Raw genomic sequence first — 8613 nt, 5'->3', positions numbered from 1 at the left:
CCAAGGGTAGAAATGGCGATAGAGTTCTGATATTCTTTCTCAAAACAGGTGATTCTGTTCAGCACTGATATTCCCCTCGCGTACGGGAGGCATAGCGTGGGTATTCAACGTTACTTGGTTATCCACGGTCAAAGGTTTATTACGGTGTTGATTCTAAAAAAAAAATTATTGTAATATATAAGTTGCCTTGTATATGTATGAAAAAGACAGGCAGACTGGAGATCTCCCAGGCAGTGTTTACAATATAACCTACCACAGCCCTGCTCAAATGTTTGCCAGCGGATAAGAATGAGCATTACTCCTCTATTTTCCAAATGTGTAGAGGGAAATGCGTTGTGATTGTTGAGAACGGGGCTCAGATGGAGCAGCAATACAGCCGCCTGCCATTTCCCACTTCCCGAGCCATGAGGAGAATATACTCCTCCTGTTTAGTGTGGCTCACGAAGCAGAAATTAATTGTAATTTCGTCCGTGTTACCATTACACATGCTCGGCGTTCAGTCTCTCCTACACAGAGTCGTGGAGACTCCCTGCGACGTAATTATCTCTGTCCCTCGGCTTGATGTCTCGGTGACACTAAGAATCGCCTCGTCGTGCATCTGCGGAACGGTCCCGACAACGGCAACGCATCCATTCTTGACTGTGTTCAGTTATTGAATGAACGCTGGCTCCTTGGGCTGGGCCAGGAAGGCAGGAAGGTCTGAACGTGCATGGGGGCCGACCTTGGATCTCAGAACATAATGGGTGGCTGGTGAAGAAACGGTCAAATGGATGGATGGGTGCTGAGTGGATGGATGGATGGATGGATGGATGGGTGGATGGGTGGATGGATGGATGGGTGGATGAATAGGGGAAAAATGGATATATAAGTGAATGGATTAATGGGTGGTTGGGTGGATGGATGGATGGGTGGATGGATGGGGAAAAATGGATATATAAGTGACTGGATTAATGGGTGGTTGGGTGGATGGATGGATGGATGGATGGATAAATGGATGATGGATGAATGGATGGGTGGATGGATGGGGGAAAAATGGATATATAAGTGAATGGATTAATGGGTGGTTGGGTGGATGGATGGATGGGTGGATGGATGGGGAAAAATGGATATATAAGTGACTGGATTAATGGGTGCATGGATGGATGGATGGATGGATGGGTGGATGGGTGGATGGATGGATTGATGGATGGGTGGATGGATGGGGGAAAAATGGATATATAAGTGAATGGATTAATGGGTGGTTGGGTGGATGGATGGATGGATGGATGGATAAATGGATGATGGATGAATGGACAGATACCTTAATAGATGGATTGATGAATACCTTAGTTAACAGGTAGATGCATGAATGTGTAGATGAAAACATAGATAAATGGATGGGTACATTAATGAAGGGATTAATGAGTGAATAGGTGGATGTATGGATGGGTAGATGGATAGGTTAATGAATCAATTACTACATGAATAGATGAATACACAGATACGTTAATGGGTGGGTTAACGAATGAATTCATAGCTAGCTAGATGGATGGGTAGACGGGTGGATAGAGAGGTGGAAGCTAGAGGGATAGATGAATGCAAGATTCTCAACTTCCTGGCTTGCCATCACCTCCTTTCCATCCTTCAGGCCACTTGCTGGTCCCAGAGGGACAGGACGGGTGGCCCAACGCAGGTTATGGGCAGGCACTGCAGTCAGGTACCCCCTGTGCTACCCTGGGCTCACAACACTGCCTGTCTACTCCTCCACCCTAATAACCCCAAAGCGGAGAAACGCATCGTGCCCGCCTCACGAGACTGTTATGGGGATTTTGTGCGGAAATAGGGTCCAGGTGACATCCTGAGACAATGATACGTGATACTACAATGGAGAGACGGTCGTTCCACGTGTCCCCACCAGTGTATTTGGGGACGCTCTTCAAGTGGCCCCGAAACTGGGTCAGGTATTTCGCGACTGAGAACTGTGAATTAGCTGTTGGTGTGAAAGAAAATGACCCCAATTTGAAATGTGCATGTCTTCCACCAGGAGAAACTGGAGCCCACGGTTCTCTGCAACGATAAGACACATGATGTCTTGACTGATGTTTCCCTCTCGCTCTCTCTCTCTCTCTCTCCCTCTCAATCTGTCTCCTCCGCCTTCCTCTCTCTCTCTCAAATCAATAAACATATCCCGGGGTGAGGATTAAACCATAAAAATAAGGCATGTCGCAAAAACGCAGACACGTCCGCCAAAACAGAGAAGGTGAATGATGCCGTACAAGCCACGAGAGGACCGATGCCCATGTCTACGCAGACCGATGACCAAAACAGACCAGCGAGCCCGTGCCTACGCCGTGAGTGTTAACACCTGCCTCCTGCAGGTGGACACCCTGCTGTTTGAGTCCCGGCTGTGCTCACCGGGGCCACACACCTCACAGGCATCAGCTCCTCAGTCTGTGTACAACCACTAACCACCCTCCCTCTGGGACTTGCTGCGGTGACAGGGACTCAGTGAGTGACACCTGCTGTCTGACTGTTACATTTTTGAGTTGCTTTGTCTATGCCAGATCAGTGCCTCATCCACTGCCTTCCAGGAAGAGGAGTTTTCCGCAAGGAAATTATTATCAGCAGATTATTATCTGCAAGGAAATGAGGAGTATGCTAGCGGGTGTTGTCTTAGGTTTTCCCCCAATACAAAGTTTTTTCAAGAGGCACTAAATTGTTTTTTGTCTTCGCCCAAGGATATTTTTTTCATTGCTTTCAGAGAGAGCGAGAGACAGAATAATATTAATGTCAGAAACGCCCACCGGTTGCCTCCCGCATGCATCCCGACTGGGGATCGAACCTACAACATTCAGCGCACAGGACAACTCTCCAACCAACTGAAACCCTTCGGCCAGGGTAAAAAGGTACTAAACCCCTTTGGCTGGAAGCAGGCTTCTCCAGGCCAGCCCCATGGGCACCAAAGGCTCACCAAGAGCCACCTTAAACATTTCTGTTGAGCCTTTGGTCATTTCTCAAGCCGGTGGCAAGAATACTGAGTAGGTTGTAGCCCTGTGGATGGGGGGGGTCCCCCCAAACAAGGAATGGTTCGTTGGGACAGTTTGGGGATGAGGGTGGATTTCTGCACAGCCCTGATCACCGGGCATGAGTTGCTGAAGGTAGAAAGGTATGCATTTTCCATTCACGTGCCGGGCTTTCACACGCCTCTCACACGTTCCCAGCTTGTCCAGCTCCCGCAAGACATAAACCTCCAACCTCCGACCTGGCCTTTTCAATTTCAACAGAGGAACGCCCCTTTGTCTCGTGTTAGCTTCCACGATCCTTTCTTTTTTAAACGTAAGTCTCCTGGAAGAGCGTCCGTACTGATCTTGTTGGCTAGCGCTGCAGGATGCGTTCACAGCCCGTGACTTAACGAGACACCCTGCGTCTTCCTTCCACGGGGCTCCCACTGAGGGCGCACGCACATCTACGTGGTCCTCACCTGGTTCCCTGGTGAGGTGGAAATATTCGTCATAGCGGCGTGTGCGGTGTGGGTGGAGGGCGTATAGCACGTAGTGATTGTTTGAACACATTCGGCATCCCCAACGGCCTCGGGCCATAGGTGTCTGGTCCCTGGTACCGTCCGTGTTCGAGCCGGGCGGCCCCCGGTGGCCCAGGGATGAGTGACTCAAACCTGGACTCTCGGGGACAGGACCGCAGATGGGGGTCTTAGCTGGGCTACTCTGCTAGGGGAACCCTGCCCACCCCCCTCTACCAAGGCCTGCGCCCACCTCCTCCCAGAGCCTTGGAAAGCAGGGGCGTCTGGTCTGCAATGTGGTCATCAGATGTTGGGGACACACAGGGGGCTCCTGCCTGCCAGGGGTCTCAGTGAAATGCACGCTCCCAAAGCGGAGCAGGGGCTGGCCACCTCAGGGTGCTTCCCCACCGCGGCATGGGCTCCCGGCCCTGAGCCCACCTATGTCCCCACCTAGACAACTGCATCTTGACCAGCCCCTGGTCCCTCCGATGACCCACTGCACCCCAAGATGCTGCCGCCTGCTTTCCAGGGGATCTGGCAGCACCCCCCCCCCAGCCCCCTGAACACAGATTGCTCTCGTTGGGAAGTAGGCACCCAAGCAACCCCTGAGCCCTATGTCCCCCTGTTTTCCTGCTTGCAATCAATATTAAAATAAGTGCCTTATCAGCACAACAGATATCTTTGATTTATCCGATTAAAGTGTGTGTATTTAAACATGCGATTTCCAACTGGGAGCCTTAGCCCTTCAACCCTGTCCGGGGCTCGGTCCACAGAGTTCCCTGCACCTTCTGGGACGTGCCTCTGCTGAGCGGGGCAGCTCGGAGCTGGGGCAGGTGCCCAGGACACCTGAGACCAGGAACCGCGAGGTGGAGAGGGCTCCAGTGCGGGGTGGGGGTCGCTGTGAGGCGGGAGCCACCCCTGGTGGAGGAGAATAGGACCTCAGAACAGCTCTGGCGTGAAAAGCGTCATCAACCTTTGCCTTTGCGTCTCAGTTGTTGGTGTTCTTGTACAAACACCGTGTCCCCACGCCTGCGGACAGCACCTGATACGCACGAGACAGAGAGCCACTCCGGAGCCGGGCGGTTTCAAAAATATTTTATTTTCTGGACTAGCCATAATGAGTCAGCTCCAACTGGAGGGCCTCTCGCGGACGGAGAGGCAGAAGCCATGAGAGGACAGACAGGCCTGCGGGACAGAAGGACGGCCGGGCTCAGGAGCGTGTACAAAATGGGATGGGGGGGGTGGCTGCACAGCACAGGCACACACTCACCGAGACGTTCGTGCCCCCCACCCCCACCCCACCCCGCAGGGCCCACCCAGAGCCCCACCGCGTCCCTTGGGATTTTCAACAGAGCTCAGGAAACCCAGCCCGAGGGTCCTTGGCAACAAGGCCGCCGTCACTCGCGATGCAGCTTAGAAAGTGCCCGAGGCATGGTTTACAGTTGAGCTGGGTATGTTTCTAGAACTTTCCACAGTGCTCTGATTCCACGCACCCAGCTCTCAGTCCGCATTGTGTAGGGTTACTCATCGATGGCAGAACACGGCGTCTTCTGGCGTCCACATGATCCTACGAACATCGGGGTGGGTCCCTGCGTGTCTTCCCTGGAGCGCTTGGGGGACCCCGGAAGCCCTGGGCTGGGGCTGTTCGGGGCGATGCTTAGGCAGGGGCCGCAGCGGCGATCCTACGGGCCGGGCCCCGCCGAGCACGATGGCGTGCTCTCACCCCTGGGCTTGGCGAGCCAGGGATGACAGCGGAACCGTGCCCGGGGTGTCTGAACCCGGGGATGACAACGAACCACAAGGGACAGGCCAATGGAAACGCCACAACACGCAGGGCCAGGCAGGCGGGCGGGCGGGCGCACGCACGGGGACGGCGGGAGGGGACCGCCAGGGGGGGTGGATGTGACAGAAACCAGCAGGGCCCCGCAGGGGGCTCAGCCTGTGGGTCCCGGCCACCTGGAGATGGCTTTGCAAGATGAGAGTCGGGGATGGCCTTGCTCCTCCTGAGGGTCACCCCATCCTGGGCTCCTCAGTGCGGGTGGAAGGGATGCTGGTCGCCTCCCCACGGCCGTTGACTGGGGACATCGAACTGGTGTCTTGCGATGGGGCGGCTGTCACAGCGTCCTAGCTTGCACCTGGAGAGCAAGCGGACATGGGGCTCCCCCAGCGACCAGAGCTCCCCGTCCCTTCGGGGACCCTACAGGGCGTGGAGAGAAGAAAAGGAGACAGGTGGTGAGTTGAGCACAGCCACGGGCCTGCACAGCTGCGAACAGGGCCCTGCCCAGCCCCTGCATCGGGCTCCCCATAATCCCCGAGACCACCCAGGGCTCCCAGGAGAGCTGGCCAACCTTTGTGAGAAAGAAAGGGGGCCCTTCCTGGCCGACCTTGGAGCCCAGGTTTCCCACCACTGCAGGAGGTCTGGGGCACAGCCCCCTGGTGGAGCAGGGCCTGGTTTTCAGGGTCCCTTTCCAAGCCTGTGACTTGGACACAGCAGAATCCTTGTGTGCCCCCTTCCCTTCCTTCTCCCATCTTGAATCGTCCCGTCGGAAGCATGGGGCACCGGGTGCACCGGCAGTGGCTGAGCCCTGGGTCAGGTGACCTCTGTGTGTCCGAGCCCCTGAGGATGCGGGTGCCCTCCTGCAGGGGCGGGTGTGTGGGGAGGTGCTGTCCTCAGGCCAGTCCTGAGGGGCAGACACAGGGGTGGGATGCAGGGGTGCTGCGTGGAGACAGCAAGGGAGCGAGGCCTGAGCCTCAGGTCTGGGGTACCCCGGAGTAACCGTTCCCCAGCCCGGGGTGACAACGGGGACAGGGAGGCGCAGAGCTTGGAAAAGCAGCTGGCTCTTGTTGTGTTTCTCTTTCCATCACCACTGAATCTGTCATTACGTTCTTCAACACGAGAGGACAGAGAAATTCCGGGGGGACAGAATTTGGAGGACGGTCCTTCTTCCTTGAAATCACAGTGCTTCAGGCAACCACTGGCATCCCGCATCCCACTCCCCGAGGCCACCGCATCAGTAAGGACAGAACCCAGGAAATGCTCCGCGCCATAGGAAGAGGTCACCGTTGTCAAATGTAACAGATAAAGGGGGTGCCCGGGGTGATGTCAAAGGTCACTGCTGGCCTCCCTTGTTTCCTCTCGTTCCCCAGTGAAAACGCCACCGGCTGGAAACACAGTGTCCTGAGTTCGCTCCACCAGGGGACTGGAGAGAATGTAGGTCCCAAAACAGGTCAGTCAGCTGTGACAGGAACCAGCCTCTCTTTATAGTACCTTGGACTAAATAAGAACCGAAGTGGCGAAGAACAGGCCTGGGGACAGGCTTTCTTCCAGCCGAAGAATCATTATTTCCTCAATAGACTTCTTCCTTTGCAACCACAGAGCCCCCCAAGCCCCACCACCAACCCGGGGCTCTGCAGCCCGGAGGCACTTGGAGATATACATATTTAACAATTAAAAAAAAAAAGTTAGAATGGAAAATAAAACAGCCACAGACAGAGTCGAATCTTAGGTCTCTAATTTCTTTTCTTCACAATAAAAGTTTAGCGACCACGTAGCATAAACACGGCAGACAGGCCCTGTGCAACCAGCCTGCCGGAAACGCGTAAGGTTCAAAAGTGAACAACTAGAACATAATAACAAGTAAGACCAAAGAAAGCAGTTAATTACAGTCAGCTCTGCAATTAGGTGGCGTGTATGGTTCTCACACTCAACGTGCAAAGCAAATCTACTGTAAAAGCCCAACAGTTTTGGGGGGGAAATCAGATGAGGGTCCCAAGACTCAAGAATGTCGTCATGGACTCATGGGGAAAAGAGACGGGAACCTGCTTCAGAATGGGAAGAACAATCCCATACAAAATGGGCAAAGGACCTGAACAGACACTTCTCCCAGGAGGACATACAGAGGGCTCAGAGACATATGAAAAGATGCTCAGCATCACTAGCCAGCAGAGAGATGCACATTAAAACCACAATGAGGTACCACCTCACACCGGTCAGAGTGGCCAACATAACCAAATCAACAAACAAGTGCTGGAGAGGGTGCGGAGAACAGGGAACCCTAGTGCACTGTGGGTGGGAACGCAGACTGGGGCAGCCACTGTGGAAAACGGTGTGGAATTTCCTCCACCACCTAAAAATGGAACTGCCTTTTGATCCAGTGATTTCCTTTCTGGGAGCACATCCGGAGAAGCCTGAAACATTAATTTGAAAGCACGCAGGCTCGCCTACGTTCCTCGCAGCCTTAAGCACAGTTGCTACGATTTGGAAGCAGCCCAGATGCCCATCAGTGGACGAGCGGGTAAAAAAGCTGTGGTATGTTTATGCGACGGAATACTCAATGGCCGTAAAAAGAAGGAAATCTCACCGTTCGTGACAGCGTGGGTGGACCTGGAAGGGTATGCGGCTAAGTGAAATGAGTCAGGCACAGAAAGACAAGCGCCGTAGGATGTCACCCAGGTGGGGAATCTAATGAACGGAATAAAAAGAAACAAAACCTAAACAGGCTCCGAGACACGAGGAAGAGTCGGAGGGCTGCAAAGCGGGGAAGGCGACAGGGAGCTGGGTGGAAGAGCTGAGGGGAGTAAGAAGCGTAAGCTGGCAGTTACAGAACAGTCCCTGGGTGTGAAGTCCCGCACAGGGGATGCGGTCAGCAATATTGCAATAAGTCTGCGTGGTGTCAGGTGGTGCTGGAAGTACCGGGGCACCACTTGGTAACGTCTACGGTGGTCTAACCGCTATGCCGTGCCCCTGAAACTAACACAAAGTAACGTTGAACGTCCACGGGAATTGAAAAGTAAGGAAAAACCAATAGTGGTGAAAGCAGGAGGTGTTCAGGGTACATAAATGATTTCATTTCCATCGTCCTTGGGTCCGCAGCTCAAAACAGGGTCACAGGGCAGCCGAGCAGAGCCGGGTCCGGAATGGGTGGACATCAAGGACATGGGGTCCCTCTTTGTCCTGGGGTCCCTCCCGCAATCATCCTGGGAGAGAGGTCCCCCCAGGGCTTCCACCGCACACCCCCCACGCTCACGGACAGCCGAGTCCGCTGAGGACTCTCAGACATGGAAGGTGAGCACCGTCAGTGTGGCCAGACGGGAGAGAGACCGAGATGAGGCACGGG

This window comes from Desmodus rotundus, chromosome X (genome assembly GCF_022682495.2).
Source record: "Desmodus rotundus isolate HL8 chromosome X, HLdesRot8A.1, whole genome shotgun sequence".
Taxonomy (NCBI): Eukaryota; Metazoa; Chordata; class Mammalia; order Chiroptera; family Phyllostomidae; genus Desmodus; species Desmodus rotundus.
This window is presented reverse-complemented; position numbering follows the sequence as displayed.